At 42.1% G+C, this 27568-nt stretch overlaps 1 protein-coding gene across 19 annotated transcripts in view; it reads right to left on the bottom strand.

Moving 5' to 3' along the window:
* The window catches only part of ZNF438 (zinc finger protein 438), a 174001-nt gene extending 169884 nt beyond the window's left edge, over positions 1-4117 (bottom strand). For 14 of the 19 annotated variants that reach the window (XM_057732900.1, XM_057732902.1, XM_057732914.1 and 11 more), the window contains exon 1: positions 4021-4117. The gene's annotated coding sequence lies outside the window, so the exon portion shown is untranslated. Of the gene's footprint in view, positions 1-3145; positions 3247-4020 lie in introns of those variants that run through there. The other 5 variants (XM_057732910.1, XM_057732918.1, XM_057732907.1 and 2 more) reach the window with 3 other exon arrangements.
* Positions 4118-27568: the final 23451 nt, after the last annotated feature.

Below are 27568 nucleotides of genomic sequence, written 5' to 3'. Positions count from 1 at the left end.
AAAGCTAAAAAAGCTAAACAAAATATAATTGCAGATGTTGTAGGGAAAAAGCTCTGAAATTAACCGTGACATCTACAATGCTGTAAGTTTATCAATATATAATCTTTAATGGTTCAGCTCTGAAATACTCACATTAGGAAGTAATAAAATTGTGGTAAATGTGTGGAGGTTATAGTATGCCCTGAAAGAGAGATCCACGAAAATAACGTACCTATTTTTGTGTGTATTGTTCAAGTTCATATGTTTCCACATTGTTCCACACGGGAGCTGTAATCTACAATTCCACCCATGACAAATGTCACCAGATCCTCTTTCTCTGACCAAAAACATAGCTCAACATTAAAGGGACGATCAGCAGAGAAACTCAAACTCATTCCGATGTGTGGAACTTTGGCCGCGTTCACTTAACCCGGTGGCAACCGGCCTAAACACTTCACGCAACCCCTCCGTGGCCCTCTATTATGCAAGCTGCAGCACTTCAAGCCAACTCCCTTATTTCACTAGTGAGCCCTGTCAACACTGAGGTAATAGAACTGGAAAAACTCATCACTTCACCATGATATTCAAATATCAAATTGTATTTCATTTGGGAAAAATTATACGCTTGCCAAATAAAACTAATGCAAATATAGTAAACTAGGCAAGGCTTTGAGTCATTCTTTTCTTGAAAAGGACTCTTGGGGAGCCTCAAATTCATGCGGCGACCGCTTAGGCATTCTTTTGCTCCTTTGACCCCTTCCCGCCCCACCTCTCAAGCACACAGGGCGGAGGGGGCAGCAAGAAGTTCGGGATGAACTCATCAGCGAGCATTTAGCCTACCCTAGTTTCATTCCCACAGGTCCTTCCTCACGCTCTGCTCCTCCAGAAAGAGAGCTATATTTTATCCATCTCTGAACTCCCCAAACCTCAGCCAATATCCGGCATATAAAGTCATCCCTAACATCTACTCCATGGCAGGCACCAGATTACAGACTAGAGAGAGAAAAGGAGAAGAGACACAGGCCTCACCCTCTGGAACCTCACAGCAGGGAAATATTGGATAGTGGCTGCCTGAGCAGAATCAAGTAATGAAAGGCCAGTTAGCACAGCCCCACTGCCTGTGTTGCTTTCTCCCCTTGCCCATTGAGGCTTAATGAGGAACAAAAGCAGGATTCCTCTTCAGAAATACAAGCGTGTGTCTTCAGCCCTGGCCAATCCCCTGAATACTGCATTCATACATCCAAGGGCCCAGTCAATGTGCTGACCTAGAGGGAGTTATAGGGATGGACTGCATGGACTCTGAAGCCAGACTGCTTGGGTCTGAATTCCAGTCCCATCATTGCCAAGCTGGGTGACAGAAGGCAGGTCACTTTTAACCTCTCTGTGCCTCTGGCTTTTCCTGTGTAAAGTGGGGACTCTAATGGCTCCTGGCACACACAACTGTGTTAAGGATTAAATGAATGCATGTACGTAAACGTGCATAAAACCCTGCCAGGCACACAGTTCACGCTTACACAGTGCTTACTGTTATCACTAGCACTGATACTGCTGGTACTACATCTATCGGGCATCTAAAACCTGTCCAAAACGGAATTCAGTTTGCTTCCCAAATCCCTCTCTCTCTTCTCAGGAATCAGCACCACTATCCGTCCTGTTGTTCCTGCCTCAAACCTGAGATGTCATCACTTCTTCCTTTTCCTCACACTCCAACTAGTAAATTCACACCAGCCCTTCTAGCTTCAAAAGTTTACCATGACTTTGACCATGAACCATCATCTCTCCAACTACCTCCCCTCACCCAAGCCCCCACCATCTCTCCCCACCAGGCTGCAGCAAGAGCCTCCCTTCTCCCCACTTCCAATACTCCCCACTCCACGACCCTACAGCTAACTCTCCATCCAAGAAAACTGAAATCAGATGCTACTCCCTTGATGCAAATCTCCTTGTGGTCTTCCATCACACTTGAGAGTAGCATCTTCACTTCCCCAAGGCCTCCAAGGGCCGCCTAGTTGCCTGGCCCACCAACATCACCTGCCACCATCTTCCCCCTTACTTGCTCTGTTCTGAACACTCTCCCCTTGCCATGCCTTCGCCACCTCGGGCTTGCATCCCCCTCAGTACACTGCTCCGTTGTTGCTCCTGCCGCGAGGCAGTACGGTGCTGTCCTTTGAAGTCTGGACTCAAGTTGGGGTGCCCAAGTTCAAATGCTGTCCCTATCACATTTGAGCTGTGCAACCCTGAGCAAATTCTTAACCTTTCTGTGTCTCACTTTCTTCATCTATAAAAATGGAGATATTAATACATACCTCAGAAGGCTGTAAAAACTTACTGTAGTGTTTAGATGAGTGCCTCACATATAGTAAGCTCTAGGTAAGGGGTTACGGCTATGATTATTCCTGCCTGAAATGTTCTTACCCCAGGCTCTTTCTCCCACGTCAATCCAATCAACTATCACCTCCTTTGAAAAGTATCCCCAGACTGACCCCCTTGGAAACAACCTGCCCTGTTCTCACACTGTTGTTCTTACCTCCCTTTACTTCACTGCACTTGCCCACATGGGAAATACTACTATGTACTTACTTATTCTTTGTTGCCCAGTCCCTGCTGAAATGTGAGCTCCACTAGGTTGGAGACTTCATCTTACTTGCTGCTCTATTCCTAGTTCTGACTGAGAACCTGACTTTGAAAGTACACACCTCTTATTCAGGTAAGGGGACTGGCGTGAATTTCTCAACAACAATCCTGTACTTAGCCAGCCATGATGGCGTTAGATCCCCCAAAAAGCAATGGTACATATACCATCATCTCCCATTTTAGGGAGAAAAAGAAAGTTCCAAGTTTAGGTGACTTATCTTTGGATACAAAGCTATCAGAACAAAAGTGAGAACCCCTGCTTTCTGATTCTAAGGCTCTTTGAATTAGGACGAAAGAGTATTAGGCCCTTGAACTTAATTTACAGAAATGTGATCTCTCAATCTCCTCACTAAATACCCTCTGGGGGTGCCCAATATTCTTCCCTTCAAAGTTCCTGACAAACACTTGTCCCTGAATTTTAGAAGTATTACCCTATAGCACTAACTCAGCAATAAGGCACCAACCCTGGCAAGCAGTCAGATATGACGAGGGGGTATTCCAAACTGACAAAGCAACAACCCCTAAAACTCACAGCGTGTCTGTGTGGACTACAATGTACTCATTCCAAGACGCTCCAACTTTTCTCTGCAAAACCAGACAAAGGGGGCCTCATAATTGCCAGGAACACTGTGATAATGGTACCAGTGATTTCTTGACCCCTGTCCACCAAGTTCAGAGATAAGAGTTCAGCTCGGCCGTAGGGTTCAAGTGTTGTCCACGGTCAGATGGGGCGGAGGGAGAAGGCAAAACTGTGAAAAGGATCCCGAGCTACAAGACCTCTGTCAGGTGGCTGCTGGTCACCACATTCTCAGAATAACCGACTGTCTTTGTAAGCTTTCTCCTGCCAAGGTGACATGCTTGTGTTTCCTCACGTGCTCTCTCAGCGCTCCGGGCCCTGGGGGATGCCTCTTAGGGAGGCCGCTTTACCTCCATTTTACACAAAAAGGAAACTGAGGCAGCGAGTGGTCATCCCTGCAGCTCGCCCTCAGAGATCTGGTCGCTCGCGGGACCCCAAAAGAAGCCCGGATAAAGGGGTCTCGGCAGGAACCCTGCATCCCCCGACTCAGCATGTCAAACTCCCGGGCGGGGGTGGGAATCCAGTGCCCCATTCGGGGAAGACGGGAAAGGGCCTCTCCCCCCGGACTCCCCCTTCCCCGGCCTCGATCGCGGCCCCAGGGGAGGCGCCGCGGGTCTCCCGGGGCGCGGCCTCGCCTGCTCGCACGCCCGCCCCTCCCGCCGCGGAGGGCGCGCTCCCGCCCCGGGCGGGCACCTGTCCCGTCACCGCGTTCGGCGGCTCCCCGGACCGCCCCAGGAGCGGAGCCCACGGCCACCAACGACTCCGGGGGTGCGAGCAGCCGGGCGAGCCCCGCAGGCCCGGGGAGCTTGCAGGAATCCTCAGAAACTTACAGTTTTCCTACCGCGTGCGCGTCACGGCGAGGTGACGTCACGGGACCCGGCGCCCGGACATGTCAGGCCGCGGCTCGCCGCCGCCCGCCCCCACGGCCCCGCCCCGCGAGCGCTGGCGGGAGACACGCCCCTTCCTCAACGGCCCCGCCCCACCCCGGGGCCTTGGGCGCGGGCGCAGGCGCAGACGGCCCGTGTGGCCGCCTCCTGGCGGGCTCACTGGCCCGGCCGCCGAGGGCGGGGTCTGCTTGAGAGAGCTGCGCTCTGGGCGTGGGGCCGGGGGCGGAGCATCAACAGGAGTGGGCAGAGACCCCGGGTACAGAGCAAACTGGCTGTCGCCAGGGGTCTGCAGCAGGACGCCAGGGTTGTAAGGTAGATTTTCCACAGACATTGCCTTCCTTCCCTCACGTGTTCGTTAAAAGTTCTCCACATGCGGAAACAGCCATTTGCTCTCCACCAGGTGCTGCGGCCCCCTCGGCCGGGAGGGGTCAGCTCTCCCACCGGCCCTTGCTCCTGTCCCGACCCGCCCCAGACCTCCGCCCCAGCTGGACGGGCCCTGATTCGGCCCCGCCGACGCCAATTATGCCCCGCCCCAGGCTCCGCCCCAACCGGACCTGCCCCGGCTCGGCCCCGCCCACGCCCGGCTCGGCCCCGCCCCCCGGGGTCCGCCCTTCCGGCTCCCGCTGGAGGCTGGTCGCGCGCCTGGGGACCCCGCCCTTTCCTGGCGGCTCGTCTAGCCTTTTCCTTCAGTTTTTAGCCTCTCCCCTTCCTACTGGATTTCCCGCTTTGGCTGAATGAAACTACTTCCAGACTGCTGCTCCCCTGTATTAAGTTTAGCAGACAATGATCAGCGTAAACAAATATGTACGCGTCTTCGGTTGTGTAAACTTTCCACCACCTCCTCCTCACGTGACGACGCCTTCCTGCGCCCATCCGCGGGTCTCTGCTCCTTTTTATGCTCTTTTCTGGGTTCTTACAAAGGACGAGTTCTGGTTAAAAGATGGCTTGGTAGAAGAAAAAATGAAGACTCGAGGAACCGGCAGCAGTATATTAAACCGATTTATTTCTGGCTCGTAAGATACTTGTATTACTCTTATAGGCAGGAAAGAAAACTTTATGCAAAAAAGTGGTTCAGGCAAATATGTCCTGGGGAAAAAATAAAGAATGGGAAAAACAGGCCTTGGAAATAGACGCTAAGGAGGAAGTACTGAAGAGAGAAAGGATCACTTTTAAAAACGTACTTGGAATCAACACAAATAGCTCGATCAAGCATGGAATTTTGCCAGGCAGCTCCAGTGTGAATAAAAGCTGAAACAATGCTTTGTTTACACTCTCATTGAAAATACTGTAGTATTTTCATAGGAAAGAGTGATGACGGGGAATGTTAGCCTTTAACTGGACATCTGAACTGGTTAAAAATAAACGTATTATTCAGGAAAAATCCACTTAAGTAATTAAAGTTTAGAGAAGTTTCTGATTTGGGTATTATTCATACATTTTATCTTACTATATAATACAAGGTTTTAATGATCATTAACAAATAATGTAAGAAATTCATAAATGTAAATAATTTTAACAAAAATAAGGTTTTTGTGCTGTGGAGCAGTGACAGAAAAATTAGCACTTTTTAAAAGTTCTGCCTATTGAAAAAATAGCAGTATTTATATTTTCCTTGCAAAACAACTTTAAGAAACATTTAAGTTGTTAATTTCATAATTTACATATCTGTAAAATGTTTTATGTATATCATCCCAAAAACTGGAATTCTTTTTTAATGAGATTCTAGGTACTCCTATGGGAGTGTCCCACATGTAAATGTCATCTGTCCTTTTAAGGAATGGAACTGGTTAAGAAGTATACACCAAACGCATTAAAAGTTTTATAATGCACAATGCTTTTGCCTCTTTAAGTTGGTATGACAGGAAACATTCTTTTCATCTTATTATTTAGCATTTTTCTAGATACCCCAACATTTTTAAACAAAACAAAAACCAAAACCTCCCATCCTGCTAGATGCAGGAAAGAAGTAATGCAGCCAACAAAAGACTGTCAAGCAAAAAGGGTACCCGAACAAAGAGAGGAACCTCAGAAATTTGGGGGGAAATACAGGATCAGATTCAGTCAAGTTTCTGTAACAGACTGGAATCTGATCTAGATAAGTAGCCAGAAGCTAGGGTCAAATGTGTGTTGATATTAGAACTCTTGGGGAAACTTCTTTAAGAAAAACAAACAAACAACAGCAACAAAAACCTGGACATTCAAGGGTTAGCACTGGAAGGACTAAGGACTGTCCATCACTCTGGCCCTTGGGATTTCAGCTTCCCTTCAGCTTTCACTTTGGTATCTGCTGCTTCTAGCAAGCTGGGTTCCAGGGCCCTCTACTTCATAACTCTTACTTTTGTCCTATTAGCAAACTGTGAAAAGCCAAACCTTAATACCAGGGAAAAATAAAAGAGGTTGAAATATATGGCTAATGTTTGTTGAGTGTTTATATGCACCAGACACTGCATTAATTCATTTAATCCTCGTAGTGGGATGAGGTAAGTATTGTTATTATCTCCCATTTACCCACAGGGAAGCAGAGTTCAGGAGACCAAGTGTCCCACGTCTCACAGCCTCTGAGTTGCAGAGTCAAGATGCTGCAGAATCTGCAGCCATAACCACTGATTTGTATTGCACTTCATGTAACAATGCATGAAACAGGGACGTGGAAAATGCAAGATCTGTAAATTCTAGCTCCTAAAGACTGACCATGATATAGGGGTATCTTCTTCACTATTTCCCAGCTTGTCTCTGCATAGATACTTCTATTTCAGTTTTTATTTATTTATTTATTTATTGGCTGTGTTGGGTCTTTGTTGCTGCGCACAGGCTTTCTCTAGTTGTGGCGAGCGGGGGCTACTCTTCGTTGCAATGCATGGACCTCTCAGTGCAGTGTCCTCTCTTGTTTGGAGCACAGGCTCTAGGCACACGGGCTTCAGTAGTTGTGGCACATGGGCTTACTTGCTTCGCGGCATGTGGAATCTTCCCAGACCAGAGATCGAACCCGTGTCCCCTGCATTGGCAGGCGGATTCTTAACCACTACGCCACCAGGGAAGCCCTATTTCAGTTTTTAAGGTGCTCGTCAATGACCTACTAAGTTGATTTTGTGACCCATTAATGGATTACCACACTGCAAAACACTAATCAGAATCCAAAATATCAAATGTCAAATTTTATCCCATGCAACAAGGGTAATTTTTCCCAAAACACAAACGTTAGTAAACCAGTGTTTCAGTAATTTGTGTGTATTCTGAGTTACTATATTAATGTATTTCCTACCATGGACCTCAATCCAAAAAGTTTCAAAAACACTATAATAACCACCCCTTGCCTGACTTCTACGGGTATTTCATCCTTCAGAATCAAGATCAAGAGAAACCAAATCCCACTCCAACCCCCTGGCATCCCTCTCAGCTCCAGGGTCTGGTTCAGGTAATCAACACAATAACCAAGTCACTTCTATGTTCAGAGGGGTTCTTGTCTTCAGGACAAAAACCAGGAGTTTAATAATAACAATATGATAAACATCCACAAAACGAGTTATACCCAACAAAAGAGAGGTTATCATGAGAAAGGAGTAGAGATGGGGAGCTTGGTGGAAGGAAGACCTGGGGCAGTGGGTGGCTGCAGAGGGATGTACATTCATAACCCCACAGTCTTACATACAGCTGCTGTCACGCAGTTTGCAAAGTTCTATCAGGTATCTCATTTAATCACGTCTCTTCTCCGATCCCTTTACTTAGCCAATTTTCCCCAACTTTTTCGTCTCTCCTTTGCAGAAGCTTCCTCTGAGAAGCTTTCCCTAAGCTGCCTTTGCTCTGGGCCTTGGAAATGATTTTCATTTCCTCCCCTGCTGGACTGTATGCTCTGTGAGAGTAGGGGTAATATTGGTCTTGTCAACCCCAAATCTTTACTGGTACCTGGGGACCCTACCCTGAGCAGGTATTCACTGAAGATATGTGGAGGAATGAATGGAGGGATGGAGGACCTCAAATCCACAGACTGGCTAGGTTTCTTAGTCAAGACACTAGTTGCTTTCTAAAAAGGGAGCATTGTGTTAATAGAAATAACACTGAGCAGAAAAATCCTCTAGGAGGAAAAACACTTTGAAGGATGATATAGCAAAACCCTGCACAGGGTAAGCTTGCCTGGGTACTTCTGTGCCCAGTTATTTGGAGAAATCCAGTAACTTCTCCAAACTTGAGAGGGGATTAGGATCACTGAATGTTGTTCAGAGTGAATGTCCTAATAGGGTGTTATCCCTCGGGAAACTCTGGGATATCAGGGCAGGCCACCTGCACACTTATTGGCATGAAGTCCCTGGAAAGAAACTGAGAGGCACTAGGGAACATCATGGATCCTCTTAGACAAAGGATGTTGGACAAAGACTTCTTCCAACATCAAGGGTGGGATGGAAGAGTGAGGAGGGAAACGGAAGTCAAGTCACTAGTATGGCTCTGAGGAGCCAAGTTCATGATTGAGTAAAGGGCCAGGTGTGTGCTTTTGAGTCAAAAACTGAAAGAACCAAGCTGCCTTGTGGGTGCGTTGGGGTTGGAGGGCAGGGGAAGAAGGTGCAGGAGAAAGAAGAAGGTGTCAACAAGATCTAGAATTCCTGAAGGAAGAAACCTCACCTACCACAGCACAGCAGTCAGGCAGACTATTCCAGAAATAGACTCGAGGTTTTTTATACTCTGTTCTCCCTCCATGGGATCTATTTTCTCCCTTATCTCTTGGAAAAGAACTAGTCTTTCTTCAAGTTCAAATTCCATCATTAATTGCCTCTGCTAAAAATAGTCAACCTTTTTTGAGCACTTAGATCTAAATCACTGATCAGCACTCTGAGTGAAATCTTTACTTAATCTTTACAACAACCCTTCAGAGTAGCTACTATTTTTACTTCTTTTACGGATGAGGGAAAAAGTGAGGTTGAGTGACTTGCCTTAGGTCACACTGCTTAAAGTTATCTGACTTCCAATTTCAGTCTTAAGTACTTCGCTGGAGCTCCCTGCTTTGCCCAGGTGGTCAAACCATCTCTTCCCTCTGCTCCTTAATGAAACTTCTATAGCACATGACATTTAAATATCTCTCAAATCAGAATGCATCTTAAAATTGGAAGGATAGCATAGTTTAATTTTTTTCTTAGTTTTACAAAAAAGAAATAATGGTGTATCTTATCATTGATAGCATCTTTGCTTTAATAGCACACAGTACATCGTATTCTAATTGTTTATGCTTCTTTCTCACCACTAAACTATGAATTCTTTGGAGACAGAGATTGATTCACTCAACTTTGTGTCCTTAGCACCTAACACAGTTCCCGGAATGTAAAAGGCATTGGGCAAGTTTCTTGAATTCAGTTGAAGAAGGAATGTCATCTCCCTGAAAGGTGACAGGCAGGTGCAACCTGGAAGGCTCACTGTCATCACCCAAACTCTTGATGGTCCTCAAAGCCCTGTTGTTCTGGGAAAACACAGTCACAACTTCTCTGAGTTTTATCCCAGTAAAGTTCTATTTGGCTCCCAAAGTATGTGGTGTTTCCCCTTGGCAACTGATTCAGCATGCCTCTTTTCTGCTTGACAAATTGCCATTTATTATTTACCCTTTATGTTGGGTTCAGGCAATGTGTAATCAATTAAAGCAACATAATAAGGCCAAATTAAAGTTAAATTTTAAAATCTGATTTTGAAAACTCAGATCCAGTTACATCTAGACTTTAAGCTAGAGATGGTACTCAGCTCACTGAGGTATTCGATTTGGTCCACATTGTGTTTTCAAATTTTTGAATTGAATGTCAGAAGAACCAATTAAAAAGCAAGTACTTTGGCTTCTTCCGAAAAATCAGAGGCTCTGATGATGTTAGCCCCACTATCACCAGGGCATTTATCACTAGAGTAAGGCTGCCCAGTTCAGAGACACAGACAGATGTTCCCCATTTTCCCGTAACCTCACCTGGGGGCGATTTAACCTACCCACGTGGCCCCTGAAGGCACTTGAGTTTATCATGGATCTTGAAAGTGAAGGGCAGGATGGTTTGTCTCCAGCTTAAGAGGGATCATAAAACCTGTAAAATAAACAGCTTTGCTCAGCAATCCAGTAATGCTCTAAGTGAATTAATGATTTTCAATAGTTACGTGTTGCCCTCCAGATAGATTTTTCACAATTTTTATACTTGTCTTCTAGAGAATAAACTTTTTGTGCATTATTTTTCCAATAAGATATTGGCTTTTGGTATTTAAACAAAAAAGAAAAATACTTAAAAATTGAAGTGCAAAATAGAAGGTTGGGTGCACAGTATGGCCTGACATATGTGACTATTGTACTGACTGCATTCACAGAACACACGGGCTTACCTGGCAGAGACTCCCAGAAGTTTCTTTCCTTCCCTTGGCTTCTCAGGTAACAATATGGGAGAGGGAAAGTTAATTATCTTGTTAATTATCATGTTCCCGTTTTGTTCTGTGCCACCAACAGTAGTCTAAGTCACCTTTAAATTATACTTAAAAGTGAGCTCTGAGACCGTATAGAATGTGGATATTGAATAAGTCTGTTATTTGGGGGAGATCCTCTTTTCTAGTCATACCTTCGGTACTGCTGTTGACAGTAGTCAAGATAAGGTTTGGATGCAAGTGACAGAAAACCCCCGAGATAACAGGCTTAAGCAAATTTGAAGTTTATTTCTTGATGTGTAAAAATGTCTGGACGTAGATGGTCCAGGACTAGTTCGCCCATGGTGGTGCCAGGGATTCAGGCTCTTTCCATCTTGTTGCTCAGTCATGCTTGACTTACATTCTTAAAGTCACCTCTCCATCCAAGATGGCAGCTGAGCTCCAGGAACCCCCAAGTTCACAGGAAGGAGAAGATCCAGAATATTCTGCAGCTTGTACTCCTTAAACCCCACTCTTCCCAAGAAGCTTTTCTCAGCTAGTTAAGAGACTAGACTGGTAACTTCTCAATTCACTTAAAACCTACTTGTAATAGAGTTCATTCATTTAAATACTTTAAAATGCATTCATGGTATGTATGTTTCCAACATCTCTATTATCATCATTGTTCTTAAATCTAGAATAGTGATTCTCCACCCTGACTACACAGTGAGAGCTGTGTAAACTTTAAAATGTAAAGCAATACTCACGTGATGCTGTTGGTCCAGGATTCATACTTGGAGACCAGTTGCAAAGGCGAAAGAGGGACTGACATTTGGAGGACTGGAGGGAAGATAAGGGAGGGGGATCCACACCAGTTGTGGATTCCATCAGTGGCTCATCTGTACACAGAGTCCTGAGGAGTTTGTGTGCTCAGGGAAGCTAGACGTTAGGATTCTGGACAGTCCTCGGGTCAAACCTGATTCAGAGTCTTGAGGCTTTATATTTGTAAATGGACCACAAAGGCCCCTGGGCAGGGATGACCAGCCATGTGGCACTGAAGACCAGAGAGGCTCTTCCCCCATTGTTTTGTGATTTGTGTACAACCCAACGGAGGGAATAGGAACCAGGAAAGTAGATAGATAGAAAGATAGGTTAGATAGATAGATGATAGATAGATAGGTAGGTAGATGACAGATAGATGATAGATGATAGGTAATAGATGATAGCATTTTCTGTCTCTCTAGGGTGGTAGGTAAGTCAAATTGGATTTAATTTAGAAAATTAAAGAAATGTGATAGTTCTTGCGACTTGGGTATCATGGGACTAAATTATGGATGTGACAAAAGCTGATCTATGCAGGAAAATACCTTTTTTTTCTTTTATAAATTTATTTGTTTATTGGCTGCATTGGGTCTTCGTTGCTGCACGTGGGCTTTCTCTAGTAGCAGCAATATGGGGCTACTCTTCATTGCCGTGCATGGGTTTCTCAGTGTGGTAGCTTCTCTCATTGTGGAGCACCAGCTCTAGGCGCACAGGATTCAGTAGTTGTGGCATGTAGACTCAGTAGTTGTGGTGCACAGGCTTAGTTGCTCCAAGGCATGTGGGATCTTCCTGGACCAGGGCTCAAACCCATGTCCCCTGCATTAGCAGGCAAATTCTTAACCACTGTGTCACCAGGGAAGTCCCAGGAAAATCCCTTATATTTGAACGGTTTATTGTCATATACAAATTCTCATGCTCTACTTATGATCTGACTGTAACTACAAAGTGACCCATTAGATTGGATACAAAGCAGAGAGGCAGAGTAATGCCAGCAGAAATTTAGGAAGATACCTAAAGAGCCCCAGACATAGTGACACCCTTACACAGAGAGATGTTTGTGTTTTCTGAGTCTTTCAGAAAAATATTTTTTATCTAGACATCTGCCTTGCTATCAGTATCTTCTTATTTATAAAAGCAAAAATCATTTTTTTCACTTTAAAATTTTCATTCCTGCCATAGTGATCCAATTAAGTGAGCACAATACATTTGTACTTATACACACACACACACACACACACACACATGCACATATCCAGGAAAAGAGATGCCCACTTTATACTAAGTTGCTTTGAATTTTTCTTTAATATATTATTTTTAAAGGCTCTTTTTTAATTAGAAATATTATATTATCCTTGCCAAGTAAAGTAGACCACTTTCTTAATATGGGCTTGGTGATCAATTTACTAGTAGCTAAAGCATTAAAACTACAGTTGCCTCATTCCTAGATGTCCCTCTCTTTAAATAAAATCGGGCCATTTATTTAAAAGCACAGAGCCTGGTGCACAGTCAGTCCTCATTTAATGAATGAATACTGATGGTTATAAAAATGATCTTTTCTGAGAAACAAGAACTGAAGAAAATAAGGCCTCATGGCCATTTAAGTGTGGCTCATTTGTTTTTACGTTTCTTATATTTTTTTAGGGGTTACATACACAGAATAAAATTCAGAAATAATAAATGTACAATTCAGTGCATTTTAACCTATACGTATAGCCATATGCCCACCCCACAATTATGATGTATATCGTAGAATATCTCCATCACCCAGAAGGTTCCTTTGTACCACATTGTGGTCAATCTCCCTGCCCCCTCCCCTGGTACCAGTGATTCCTTTGCCTTTATAGAAATAGATTCATATAAATCCAATTAACAGAGTCTTTTCTGTCCGGCATTTTTATTTAACACAATGTCTTTGAGATTCAACCACACTGTTGTCTCAGTAGTTCAAACCGTTTTTTATTCCTCTGCAGTACACATTTTTATGGCTATATCACAATTTATTTGTCTCTTCACCTGTTGACAGACATCTGAGTTGTTTCCAGTTTCTGTTCATTATTGATTAGACAGCTATAAACTTTGGGGCACAACTCTTATGTTTTCATTTATCTTGGATAAATATCTTGTAATGCGGCTGGATTTCATGGTTAGTATACCCTAAACTTTATAAGAAACTGCCAAATTGCTTTGCAAAGTGGCCATACAATTTCACATTCTTATCAGTAACGTACGAGAGTTCTGGTCTCTTTTTATTCTCACCCACGTTTTGTATTGTCCGTCTTTCAGCCCTTCTATTGCTTATTTTCTAGTGTTTGATCTAGGAAGCCTGAACTCACCCAAGGTCACAAAGATTTTCTCTTCTGATTTCTTCTGGAACTTTTATAGTTTTAGCTTTGCATGTAGAACTATGATCCATTTTGAGTGAAATTTTTGTACAGGGTGAGTCAAGGGTTGAGGTTCGTCTTTTTCCATGTAGACAGCCAACTGTTCCAGCACCGTTTGTGCAAAGACTATCCTTCCCCCACTGAGGTACCATGGTCTCTTTGGCATCATCACTGACATCATCCTCTTTTCACAAAGTTCCATCTGATCGCCTTCTAGCCAATCTTTCCTCACTCAAGACCATCCCTCCCCTACTGTCAGGGCTGGACTAAAAAAATAAACTAACAACAAAAAAAAGCAGGAGTTTGGGATTAATATATATGTACAGTACTATATATAAAATAGATAACCAGCAAGGACCCGCTATATTGCACAGGGAACTTTACTCAATATCTTGTAATAACCTATAATGGAAAAGAATCTTTAAAAAGTTTCATCACATATATTATATATCTGAATATATAATATATGTGTATACATATCTGAATCACATTTTTGTACACCTGAAACACAACATTGTATATAAACTATATTTCAATAAAACTGAAAAAAAAACAAACAAACACCAACCCATAAAACCCCTGCAATGGACTCCATGACACATCACTTGGCTCCCTATTCAGGATGGAGACTCTCTCTCCAGCTGCAGGACTGGGGCTGGGGATGCCTCCCAGCTGTGTCCCCCACCAGGAATCGCTCTCACCTGTGGGAATCAGCCTTGCCCAAGCTTAGTCTCCTTCCTGGGGACAGCTCACATCTAGTGACTTCTCTGTGCAAATAGGAAGGTCTGGCCGCCTGGTGGGACAACTCAAGGTGGGACAACTGTGAATGGCCATTTCAGGTCCTGAGCTCCCTGGGGGATCATCTGCAGCCTTTGATGCATCCCCGTGGCTCCTCTCTTCCCATCCCTCCTTCCCTTCCCTTGCCTACAGGTACTGTTCCCTAGATTATTCCCCACCTCAATGCTGCATGCAAATCTTAGGGGAGTCTGATCATCTCAAAGCTGATTATATCATTTCTCTGCTTAAAATCCTTTGCCTACAGACTAAAGTATTAACTGCTGAATTTGGCTACAAAGGTTTTCCCAGGCTGGCTGCAATTCCTCTCTCTGTCCTCAGCTTCCTCTGCCCCCGTTGACTCTGTCCTCAGACAACAAATATCCCCCAACTCCCCTGTCCTCAGACAACATATATCTGTATCCCCCAGCTCCCCAAATCCACTTCTTTCGAAGGGGTCTTCTCTCTGCCAAGGATAAATTTCCCACCTTCTGCTTATCCTTCTGTTCTGCCTTGGATTGAATGACAGCTCCTCAGGGAAGTCTTCTCATTGTGTCCCCACAGTACCATGCAACCCTTGACCTGGGAATTTACCATCTAATCTTGAAACTGATTTGTTTGCCTATCTGACCCTCTGACCAAATTGTGAGTTCCTCTAGGCAACGACTAAATTTTGGGTCCATGTGCTGTCTTCAGTGGCTTATAGATTTTCAATACATTGTTGGTGAATGAATGAATAATAAATACAAAGACAAGCCAGGCACGATAAAAAAGTAGTAAACATTTGGAAATTTTTGCTATACTTGGCTCCTGATATCTCATACCTAGCATATCATGTATCTTCTTTAGCACAGTCTATAATTTTTTTTAAATCTTTTTTGCTTTCTGGACTACCATGTTGACCAGGAAAACAAACCTAGGCAAACACTTCAAGGTGAAATGAAATCCAAACCTTAGATCCATACAGTCAGTTATGTTTGTAAAACACAACTGGGGAGGGATGGCGGTGAAAATGCCAATGATTTCAGAAGGGGGTGGCATTGATTAAAAACTGGGATGGCTGGTGAGAGACCGGAAATTTTCTTCCCATTCCCAAGAGGCTTTTTTTTTCTTTTTCACACAGTAAAGCGGCAAATTAAATTGCAAAGTTAATTCTCATCACTAAGGAAGAGATTCAAAATATATTAACTAATGACTGCTGAGCATTTAAAATTTATTCGTGAGAATGAAAACTTTTAAATAATTAAACAATTATTTGTTCTCTTTTACAGATTTATGTTATTATAGACTATTACAATTTAACATCTAGAGTTTAGACTCTAGGTTCCAGAGACTTGGATGACTATTTTAAAGTAAGAACTGTGTTTATTGATATATTTGATTTTATGAATTATGGTACTGGAGTTCCCTTGAGAGAGGATGTTCTCTTTTCTTCGAAGATGAAGTCCTTACAGGATGAGATCTTATCTTGCAGGAAACCATGAATTCACTGTGGAGAAGAATTATTTGGATTTCACTCTGGTAGAACATGAAGTACCTTTTGAATTCTTTACTGTCTCTTTCAGTGATTTATCTCGTGCATGAAAATAATCTTTAGCCTTGTTCAAAACAGATGAATCTATCTTTATAGAAATTGAGCAGTCGTTCTGCAAGAAAACTTAAGAAAAACAAAATGATTTCTTTCTGGTAAGGTAAAAAGGTAAAAACAAGGTAAAAACAAAAAAAGTATCTTTGACTGAAAATCCCGGTACTTAAAACTTATGTCAAAATTCTTATTTTCAACAGTGAGGCAGTCATTGAAAAAGTCGAAATGATTGTCTTCTTTACAAGTAAATGTTGAGAGTGTAAGTTCTACATTACGAAAAAGGAATCTGAAAACAAAATTCTAAACAATTGAAAACGAAAGGATAGGTTTCTTTTCCCAAATTTGCCTCACCTTTTCACATTAAGTTTGGATCTCTCTGCTACTTTCAGTAAATAAACTACTCCAACTCCTGGATAATATTACAAATATAACTGCATACAAAGGAAGTTAGAGGGCTTCAGGCAAAACTAAATTATAGTGCTTCAAATGGCACCAATAATCACAGGGGGCTTTAAATTAAATCATGGGGTTTTTGTTAACAAAATAAAAGCTTTAGCTTTTTGCATATGGACAGAGAAAATGTGTGTGTGGACCTACACTGTCCTGTCGTCACCTTGACGGACAGAGATTGTTATTAACAAGAGTGTAATACAGGCATCCAGAGAGTCTGGAATTCTGTCTCTGTTAAGATTTAGATCCTGCCAGTGGGTAGCAGCTGTTTTAAATTTAAGAGGACAGGAGTGAGTTAGCTACATTTTGTAAGAAATAAATGAGCCCTTAGCGCACACCAATTGCTGGTAAATTCAGAAAATGATAAACATTCTTCCTTGAGCAAGAAAGCTAGATCGGAAACACACCTGCAAAGATTTATTTTCAAAACAGAAAAGATGTCGCTGTGCAACTGAAATATTCTATTTTCACCTTTTCTCCCCAATTTTTCCTTCGGGATCATCTCCTGATTTCAATCGCTCTCATAAAATCTAAGAAGTTTTAATGAAAATAAAACAAAACTCCAAACTTCACAGCTCAAAAGTGTCCACTTCAATGTTAAAACCTAAGTCAATTTTCATTATTATTTGCTCAACACAATTTTCTTGTTTTGGTCTATGCTTTTTTTTTTTTTTCCTGTGAAAACAGCATCAACATTTTTAAAAGAATAAAACAACAAAAATCAAAAAAACAAAATACATAAGAAAAACAATCAAAAACTGTACAGGAAACAGAACCGTTCTTAAGCCACACAAGAAAGTGGGCTGCTAACATGCTAACACCAGAAAAAAATAGATCGTATGTCTTATGCTTTATCCTCTGATTGGCATTCCAGAGAGTTGATGAAAAACTTTGAACAAACCTCTTCTTCAAGTCAATTGTGTGACATTTTAAACTACTAACTTTCTAGTGTTTCTAACCACATAATTGATGTGAATGAGAAAATCTGCATTTCTTAATAAATCTAATTTATAGAAAAACAAATTCCCCCAGGTTGCCATTTTAATTTCCTGAAATAGATCCTCGTGTCTGTCACTTAACACCCTATAAACTATATGCATTTCTTATTTCCTTGTGTTTAAATCGTAATTCAGGAAAACCTATGAAAAGAATCTACATTCAGAGGTGAAGTGAAAACTGAGATAAAAATATAGAATGGTAATGAAGGCTATACTTCACATAATTAAACTGTAGTTCTATGCCATAATTTGCTTCTAAAATTAGATGATCATCAAAATAGCTCTTTATATTTGTAGGGTTCAAAACTGTGTAGGATTTTGCCACCATCAGGAGGATGATACACACACACACACACACACACACACACACAGAAACCACATAGGCTGAGATAAATGAATTGAACTGATAAAATGAATTTAGTTCACTGTAATAAAGTTAGGCTTTATTAAAAAGGCTACATAATAAATTAAAACAGAGTATTTTCTCAAATAAATCCAGCCCAAGCCTTATAAAACTACTGTGTTTCAGGGCTTCCTAGGTGGCACAGTGGTTGAGAATCCGCCTGCCAATGCAGGGGACACGGGTTCGATCCCTGCTCCAGGAAGATCCCACATGCCGCGGAGCAACTAAGCCCATGAGCCACAACTATTGAGCCCATGTGCTGCAACTACTGAAGCCCACGCGCCTAGAGCCTGTGCTCCGCAACAAGAGAAGCCACAGCAATGAGAAGCCCGCTCACCGCAAGGAAGAGTAGCCCCCACTCACGGCAACTAAAGAAAAGAAAGCCCGTGCACAGCAAGAAAAAAGACCAAACACAGCCAACAAAATAAATAAATAAATTTATTTAAAAAAAAAAAAAACTACTGTGTTTCAGTACAAAGGATATCCTTGTCATGAAAATTAGAGTTATAAACTTTAGGGTATTACGGAAGGTGAAAAAATAAATTAATAGTAAAATAATTTCTATCACTATGGTTTACATTACTGCTTCCAAACATGAGGAAAGGATGTGAGAAAAGGATCCTTTGTGATTGTGATCATACTTGCCCAGTGATTACCGCCAAACCACATGAAATCAGAACCTAGAATTAAAACAATAGCAAAAACAAATAAGGAAAAAATCCTCAGGGTGCCCATTCAGCACTGTGTGCCTTTCATTATGATAGGTTTTTTTTCCCCCTATCGCTCTGGAATGGCCAAAAAAGGTTTTTCCCACAATGTTATTTCTATATAAAGTGTGGGTCTGCCTGTGGGTCTTTACATTGCGCAACCCTTGGTGGTAGAAGATACATTTTTACTCACCTGTCTGCCGGTATTTTCCTATGCACACAGAAAGTCCTTAAAATACAATTGAAAAAAACATACAAATAAATAAGAACACATCTTGTCTTTAAACTTAATCTCAATGACACAGCAACAGCTGTTTTGAAGGGAAGGATTCAAGCAAAGCTAAACCATAAAAAACAGTTGCCAATCCTTTAGCTAGAGCCTTGAAGGGGCCACATGATAACCTTTGATGTCTAGTTCAAGTCTTAAATCTGTGGGAGCAATGGCTTAGACGCCCTGAAACCCTAAACCATGGAAATCCAATTTTGACTTAAATAAAAAGCATTTTGTTGAAAATGGTTTCATCCATTAAGAACCCCTGATGCTTATCTTTTACTAATTTGTCTTTAATCTTCTGGAAAAAGAAATAATTTTGATATAATCTACATCACAAAACATAATGCGGTAACTCAAAAGTATACAAAAGTGATTACTGCTATTAACTAAATGTTGGAGAATTTTAAAACTACGAAGAGACATTTAAGGAGACAGGATAAGCAACAATGTCTAAAATGTTAGAGTTCTGAAATGCATGCATATGCCCAGAAAAATCTGGTTTAATTAATAGTAAATTTATCCATTGTTATATATTTTAATTTCTTACCAATATTTAAATTTAATTAATTAATTAATTGGTTTATTTATTTATTTATTTATGTTTTGGCTGTGTTGAGTCTACATTGCTGCACACGGGGTTTCTCTGATTGTGGCGAGCGGTGGGGGGGGTGGCTACTCTTTGTTGCAGTGCGTGAGTTTCTCATTGCAGTGGCTTCTCTTGTTGCAGAGCATGGGCTCTAGGTGAGCAGGCTTTAGTAGTTGTGGCACGTGGGCTCAGTAGTTGTGGCACACAAGTTTAGTTGCTCCATGGCATGTGGGATCTTCCCAGAGCAGGGCTCAAACCTGTGTCCCCTGCTTGGCAGGTAGATTCTTAACCATGGTGCCACCAGGGAAGTCCCACGAATATTTTTAAATGTGTGAAATCAGAAGTTATATTACAGAATAAATGCTATTTTTCATAAAGTAGACTTGCTTTAGATCTATTAAGTGTGTTTAATCATTCAACAAACATCAATAACACGGCCTTGCAAGATACTGAGATGCTGACTGTATGCTAAGACACTGATTTTCAAGGATCTTTCAGTTCAATAGAGGTGATAAGATAGTAGGAATAAGTAATAACAATGCAAGAGATAAAACTCTAAATATTTTTCAATTTCAGTTATAAATATAAGTTCTAAATACACATTTGGCCATGTTAATCATGAGCCATGACCAAGTAGGTTTATTAAGTGAATTTATATATATAAAATTCCTGGAACATAGGTAGTAAGGGCTACAACTTACTGTGTTAACTATCAGCCATTTATTCCAGAAATATAAAGATGATTCAACATTATGAAAAATGTCTGGTTTATTACATTAACAAGAAAGAAAAAATGGCTTTGTCAATATATACAAGAAACACACTTGATAAACTTCAGTAACAATCAACCCAAAACCAAAACCCAGCAGTCACAGTGCTAAAAGGCAAACGGGTAAAGCATCATCATTAAAATCAGAAAATAAATAGAAAAAATAAACATCTACTTTATCAATCAGGGGTCAGTCAAGAGGCAGAAACCACACCAGTTATTTTAGCAGAGAGAATTTAATACAAAGAATTATTATCTAGGTGTCAAATTCACAAGGTAATTTTAAAAACAGAGAATTTGGGATCCCAGAGGTAGCAACTGCAGAAAGTAGCTGCCACTATATATGATGGAGTGGAATCAAGAAGAGAGGTTGGATTTATTAAAACTTAGACGTTTGGAGAAAGGGCTTATGAAAATGAAACACAGACAACTTGTATCTCTGAGTCGGGGGTGCAAGGAGGTGGTTTCTTCACATGTTAGAAAACTGTCAGTTGGGATTGTCCTGCTACTTTGGGAAGGAACTGTGTTGCCAAGATGTAGCAGCATGGGTGGGATGACACTCATAGAACAGGGAGCAAATCCGTTGCCAGAAAACAAACAGGAAGGAAGAATCCCTTCTTCCTTCTCCCGCCTGCGGGCTCTCTGCCTGTGAAGGGTCCCTCAGCAGAATTTAACAGGGAGCCCACTTGCAAAGCAAAAACTTGGTCTGCCAAATTCCAGCATTACAAGCAAAGCATCGAAGGGAAGGTTTGGAAGGAAGGGATAGTGGCTTAATAAATGGCATATTTGCTATCATCATTATTATTCAAAAATTAGAGACAGGCTAATGCTGAAGGTAGGGAAATAAAATAATCAATAACAATCAACATAAATACTGGGGGAGGGGAGAGAGGATTCGCTTTGTTTGCAGAAGATGCTGTTATACTTAGAAAATGCCAGAAACTATACTAAATTATTTTTTTAAATAAGAGACTAAGGGAAGGTGGCAAGATATAAATACACAGGTATCAATGGATTTTTCTCTGTACCTGTTGTGTCAATTGACTTTGCTCTGTAACAAAACAACCCTGATACAACAGCAAACATTTATTTCTCACTGACATTCCCTAAGGCCAGAGGGTTGGTGGTGGGAGATATTCTTCTGTGAATCTCTTGTGTCCCTCCATATTCTGCTGGGTATGCTAAGACTTTAAAACCCTGATTTTTTTTTTTTTTTTTTTTTTTTTTTTACCCAGCCATTTCTCAGTGTTGAGTTTGCAGTGAGCAACCCTGAGGGAGGAGGTAATATCTACCTCTGGGGCAAAGGGCAGGCTTGCTCACTGCTTGCTAAGACGTGATGAGATTTCAAGTTCAGTGTCCCTCTCCTGTGATGCAACCGACTTTGTGTTCCGGCCTCCATCTGGGCCCCAATGTGGAAATGAAGACTCAGAAATCAACATAAATGTGCTGACACTCCAGCTGCTGTCTTTTGTCTCGGACCCAAGAGTTAAGTGTCTTCTGCCAACATCCATGCAACAGGCAAATGAACATCTTAGCTTGAAAGTAAGGTACAACATGACACCCTTCATAGTTTTTGACGGTTGGCTGTCACTCTGCTCCGAGCTATGGGTTGGCTGCAGGCCTGCTTCATAAGCATTCTCATTCCAGGATCTAGGCTGAAGAAGTAGCCCTGACCTGGATCAAAGGAACCATATAGACCCCACCTCAGCTATCATGGCATTTATTTATTTTTTTAATTTAATGTTTACTTTATATTGGAGTATAGTTGATCTATGATGTTGTGTTAGTTTCAGGTTTATAGCAAAGTGATTCAGTTATACATACACAGATATCCATTCTTTTTCAGATTCTTTTCCTGTATAGGTTACTAGAGTAGAGTTCCCTGTGCTATACAGTAGGTCCTTGTTGATTATCTATTTTATACATAGTAGTGTGTATCTGTTAATCCCAAACTCCTAACTTATCATGGCATTTACATCAGATTCACACAAACCTTATTTTTATATGGGTAGATCTTATTGTTAGAGTGCAGTTCTCTGCAGCATATAATATAAAACAATATTATAACGTATTAAGAAAGACTGCAATGGCTGTAAAGATTGTGTATAAAGTCTCCCTTTTAATCATTGGAGGACAAAACTTTACAACCCTGGAGAAAGTCTCAGGGGATGATACATTTTGAGTGCTGCCAAAAGTTTCTTTGAGAGGATGTTTCAAAGCTACTGCAGAATTGTTCTTTCTCGAATTCTGTAGTCGGGCATTGGAAAGTCTTACCTGCTGATGCCGCACTTTTAAGTTTTGCAAAAGAGAAGATTCTGGCTTTTTCCTCCCGTTAGTTCGATGCACCTTATGATTGTCCTCAAGAACATTCTGCTGCACCGTATCTTTACGCATGACTATGGTTAAAGATGGTGTGGAAGGAAAGAAGCTGTTTCTCAAGGCTTCGGGGCTACAACCAAATCAATGATATCTTTGAACCCCTTTCAAAATTCTTCTGAACAAATAAGCTTTAAAAAAAATTGATTGGAATGTGCACGGCTGATGCTCCAGTAACACTGGATTCACAGTGAAGAATTCAGTGGGGGGAGAAAGTCAGAGTTATTCACTGGTGAGTATCCAAAACTCTGCCCAGCAATCTATGAGACCTACTCATGTCATTATCAAGGTAGTCAACCCTGTGAAAAGTGCTCAGGTACACGCCTTCCTCTGTGAATATTTGAAAGTTCGTGACAAAGTTCTTATGTTCTCTCCTGAAATGTATCAGTTATCAAAAGGAAAGATATTTGGCTAAAGAATGCAGGGGTCCTTATTTTTAGAACATCAAGGAAACTACCAATTCAGACTCTCAAAATGAATAACTTTCATTGGGGTTTGCCATATTTGGCAGATACAGCTGGAACTCTGTATGCAGAACCTGAAATTCTAAGCAGTAAACACCAATGTTAATGTGTGTTAAGTATGCTTCAGGCAGGGATAACTAAACTCCAGTTATAGAGAGAACACGTTGTTGGTACAAAATAATCTTGTCTTTCCAGCCTCATCCTTGAACGTGATTTCAGGGGGTAAAAAAAAAAAAGTAAAATAACATCTAGTTTGCCTGCAAGATAAATTCAGGTAATATTTTCCTGACATTATGGTAGAAGACTCTGTTTGGAAGTTTGGGAGGAAATTTTTCTTCACTTACATTTCATGTTTGCCAAACAATCCCCAGGAGAAGATTTGGGAAATCAAATTTGATTTTGATGTAACTTGCAGAAAATAATTGGGAAAACTTGAGGGTAAAATACGTTTTTATTTTACCCCAAATAAGTGAGTTGTCCTTGTACACCCCTCTCCAATTTTCATAACTGTATTTGTGAAACTTTTCTCTCTAATTTTTCTATTTGTGCATGTGAAAACAAAGCAGCATGATAGGCTTGATGTTAAAAATGGCCTGTATCGTGTTCCTGCTTCCAAAATCCCTTCCAAACTCTTGCTTCCAAAGAAAGCTCGAGCGTGGGCTCTACAGGCACATAAAATCACAGAACTAAGATGAAAAGTGGTCTTAAGTTAAAATTAAATCCTCCTTCTAAAATACAATCGCCTTTATATATTTTAACTGTAATCTTTAATCAATTCTACCATTTAAGATGGAGTCAAAGGAAACCATGGATTTGAACAAAGACAGCAGGTTAAAATAATTCTTGCCTCATTTTTTGCTACTTCAGGAAATGCACCCTTACCTGTAACAACATAGAGCTGATTGCAGTTCCCTTTATGCTTCTATGCCGTCTCAGATTATGATTTCCTGAAATTCACTTTCCCTCAACTTATTAGCTAAGCAATTAAATCCTCGTCCTTCCACTCTCAGATCAAGGAAGTTCTTGCTCTGGAGAGCCTGGTCCAGATGCAGGGTCCTTTCCTCTCTTCTCTGCAACGCTCTGGGGACACTTTATCCTGGTCATTTCCACAAACTGTGCACCCCAGGCTGCCCAGGATGATATGTGATGTGATTTTATACGTGCAGCCCCTCTCCAAGTGCCTACGGCATGCTCGTCTCTCCACAGACATTGGTTGCCCAATATGCACAGATAAACACATGCAGATGTTTAGGGCAGAGAGAGCAGCTAGAGACGAGTCAGTGGTTAACTGGGCAGTGGGGACAGTGGGCAGTCAGGAACACCTTTACAGAAGAGGTGGCAGCAAACAGGATTCTACAGCTGCACAGGATTCTACCACATGTAGAGGGCTGAGTTGAAGCAAGCATGAGAGGAGAGACTCTTAGACAGGGAAAGGGTTCGTATAGGAAGGAAGGAAGGGAAGGAGGAAGGAAGGAAAGATAGAAGGAAGGATGGATACATGGGTGGATGCTTGGATGGATGCAAGGAAGGAAGGGTGGATGGATGGATGGATGGATGGATGGATGGATGGATGGAAGGAAGGATGCATGGATGGATGGAAGGATAGGATGAGGGAGAAAGGATATTAAGCAAAGAGGCAAAGACGTATGAGAAGGTCTAAGGCAATGGGTGGTTGTTAGGGGCGGGGGTGGGATGGCGGACTGTGGTAACCTGGAGGGTACGTGCCTCATTCAAGAGGGGAGCCATTACCAGGCTTTTGTAGATTCTACTCCGGCAGGAATTTGGAGCCTAGTATTATCATATTTTTTTAAGAGAAGCTAGAAATCAGATATGAAATCTCCCGATTTTTAGATTTTTAGATATTAGAAACTTAATGTCTTAACACAGGCTAGAAACACACATCCTTGGGCTCAGTTTGTCAACAACTTGTTTTGTGCCCATAACAAGAAGCACGCAGAACGAATGTGGTGAGCAAGGCACCTTTCACCCCTGGTCAATGGCCAGGTGGTGGTACGAGAATTACATAGAAACACCCATGTAATCTCTGTGGCATTTCCTAGCGAACTGTGTGTCTTCATCCTGAAGGTCCCCATCGCTGGGAGAGCACTCCTGGGTTTGTGGGGAACCCTGAGGAATTCCACACTCCTGAGTGGGATGGAAAGATCTGGAAAAACCACTCTAGCTGGTTTCATTTCATGCTATCAATTAATCACCAAAAGAGAAGGTAAAGAGGGAACCACAAAAGGCCCACGGATAGAAATTGCGGGGAACACCTACATTCGGGGCACTTGAAGAGAAGGGCAGAAGTGAGGAAAACAAGGAGGGTTTCCAGGGGAGCCAAGGAAGGAAGGCCAATGAGGTCATTTGTCACAGGGAAGCTCAGGTTATATTCAAGACACTTGTTTTTATTAATAAAATGACATGAAACGTCATTTTAATGACTATTAAATAATTTCCTCAACCTTCTTTTGCGTGCAGGTTCAAGAGTTAAAGTTTGCTGACACACAATGCAGTGTGAGAAAGGAGATGGGAGGCCATTTCACATCTGCTTTGCTTTAACCTTTCTCCACAGGAAAAACAGTCCTGATGACTTGGACCGGTTTTGAAACTTGGAATTGTCTTACATGGAACTGAAAAGCCCTCACACACGGCAAGATAAATCTCGTGGCACTGAAACCTTTGGAAACCTGGCATGGAATTTGCTTCTCAGATGGGAAATGCACCTAAGAAAGGGCTACAGTGAGTAAACAAATATGGGGAAATGTGCAACTTCGCTAGCAATCCAAGATACACAGATAAAAGCAGCAGTGATAACCGTCAGAGTTTGCAGTGATGCTGGTTCTGAGGGCTGGCTGCTCTGTTCTTATCTCTGCTCTGAAACATTGCCGGAGGTTAGGACCTTTGGGACAAATCCTACAAAAAATCATCTGGTCACGCATTTCAAGAGCCACAAAATATTCTGGTTCTGTTGTCTTTTGGAGTTGAATTTGGAATCTATACATTAGAAAAAAAACCTACAGGCTTAAATGTTTTTGTGTCACCTTTATTTACATGATATTCAGTGTGCTTATTCATTAGCTCAGGAGATTTTCTGAGGTTGGTGTCCCCAGAAGCAGAGCCTGAGATGGGGATTGTTTTGCAGTGATTTAGTGAGAGTGTTTGCAGGTAAAACCTGCAAGGGAGGGAGGGGCCCAGGATGGGGCTGAGGAAGAGGCCAGGTGAGCATGTGGGTTCAGCTTCAAGTCCAGCCTCAGTCTGAGCTCACGGGGAGCTCTGAAGTGTGAACAGCCCCATAGGTTGTCCCACCTTGAACAAGGGGCTGCTCTTTTGCACAGTGCGGGTCGTTGGCAGAGTGTATTGACTGGGGGAGGGTGTAATCTTCCCTGCCTTTCCAGGTGAGGCAGCTCCTGTCAACCCTGGAGAAGAGTTCAGCTTGTAGCACCTGGAGGGTGGATGCCCCGGCCTGGGGGTGGGGGTCTGGACATCGGCGAGCGCATCTCTCCTCTCCAGCTTGGAAACTATGATTGATGCGTAGAATCCAGCTCAGCTCGTCAAGTCTAGTATCCACGGAGGGCACAGATCCTGCATCCCAGTCAGGTTTCATCAGCTGAACCCTATTCTGTGTTCTGCTGGGGACATCATACCCTTTATCTGCAAATGGTTCTTCCACTGGGAGCTGCTAAACTGTTTCTCCAAACCCCCCACTGCCTTTTTTCCACCCCATCTTCTACCACTATTCCAGCCATAGGTAAATAGCTGAAGAAACTGACAAAAACAGGAAGGAGACATGGGTAGCAGGAGGCAGAAGTGTGGCTCTCACAGCTTCAAAAGTTGGGGACCGTGGCTGTTTTTCTTGTTGGTGCCAACCAGGTGTATCACAGTAACAGAATGTGTGAGTCAGAAGCTTGCCTGGTCTCCTTGGGGAGCATCTGTCCTGTTCTGGTTCAGCCTTCGGAGTGTGTGCCTTTTCATCCAAAAGTGTGCTCCCCTGTAGAAGCCTCTGAGTGATACCGGGCGTGGAGAATCAGGCCAGTCTTTTGTATACAGTCTTCCCAGCTTTTAGTTTCCACTGCCAATCTTTTTGTTTATCTTTCATGGAATCTTAAAGAGAAATTGGGAGGATTCTCAAAGCTATCAGGAACGGCCAGTCTTCTGCCAAGTTAATTCAGAAGAGTTTTCAAAAAGGAAAAAAAAAGTGCACATTTGAGAACTTTTTTGGGAATTCCTTCAAATGGATGTCTTTTTGCTCAGGACTTCCTGTTTAAACCAGATAGTCTTATTTCTACATACACTTGAGAAATAAATGATAAATATGCAAATTTGAAAGGAATAAATGAAAAGTACTGAGGCTTTTCCACCGGAAGTCTTAAAAATATTCAAGAGACAAGGGGATCTAATGGAGGAATAGGAGCCAAGATGAGAGAGAAGCAAAACATTCAGGAAGAACAGGAGTGGTCAAGGGCTTAAGTTTTTGTTTGATAAATTTATGTACTTATTTATTTGTTTATTGGCTGTGTTGGGTCTTCATTGCTGCATGTAGACTTTTCTCCAGTT

This window comes from Hippopotamus amphibius, chromosome 4 (assembly GCF_030028045.1).
Source record: "Hippopotamus amphibius kiboko isolate mHipAmp2 chromosome 4, mHipAmp2.hap2, whole genome shotgun sequence".
NCBI classification, from domain to species: domain Eukaryota; kingdom Metazoa; phylum Chordata; class Mammalia; order Artiodactyla; family Hippopotamidae; genus Hippopotamus; species Hippopotamus amphibius.
The sequence above is the reverse complement of the archived record's forward strand: the minus strand, read 5'-3'. Positions and strand labels throughout refer to the sequence as shown.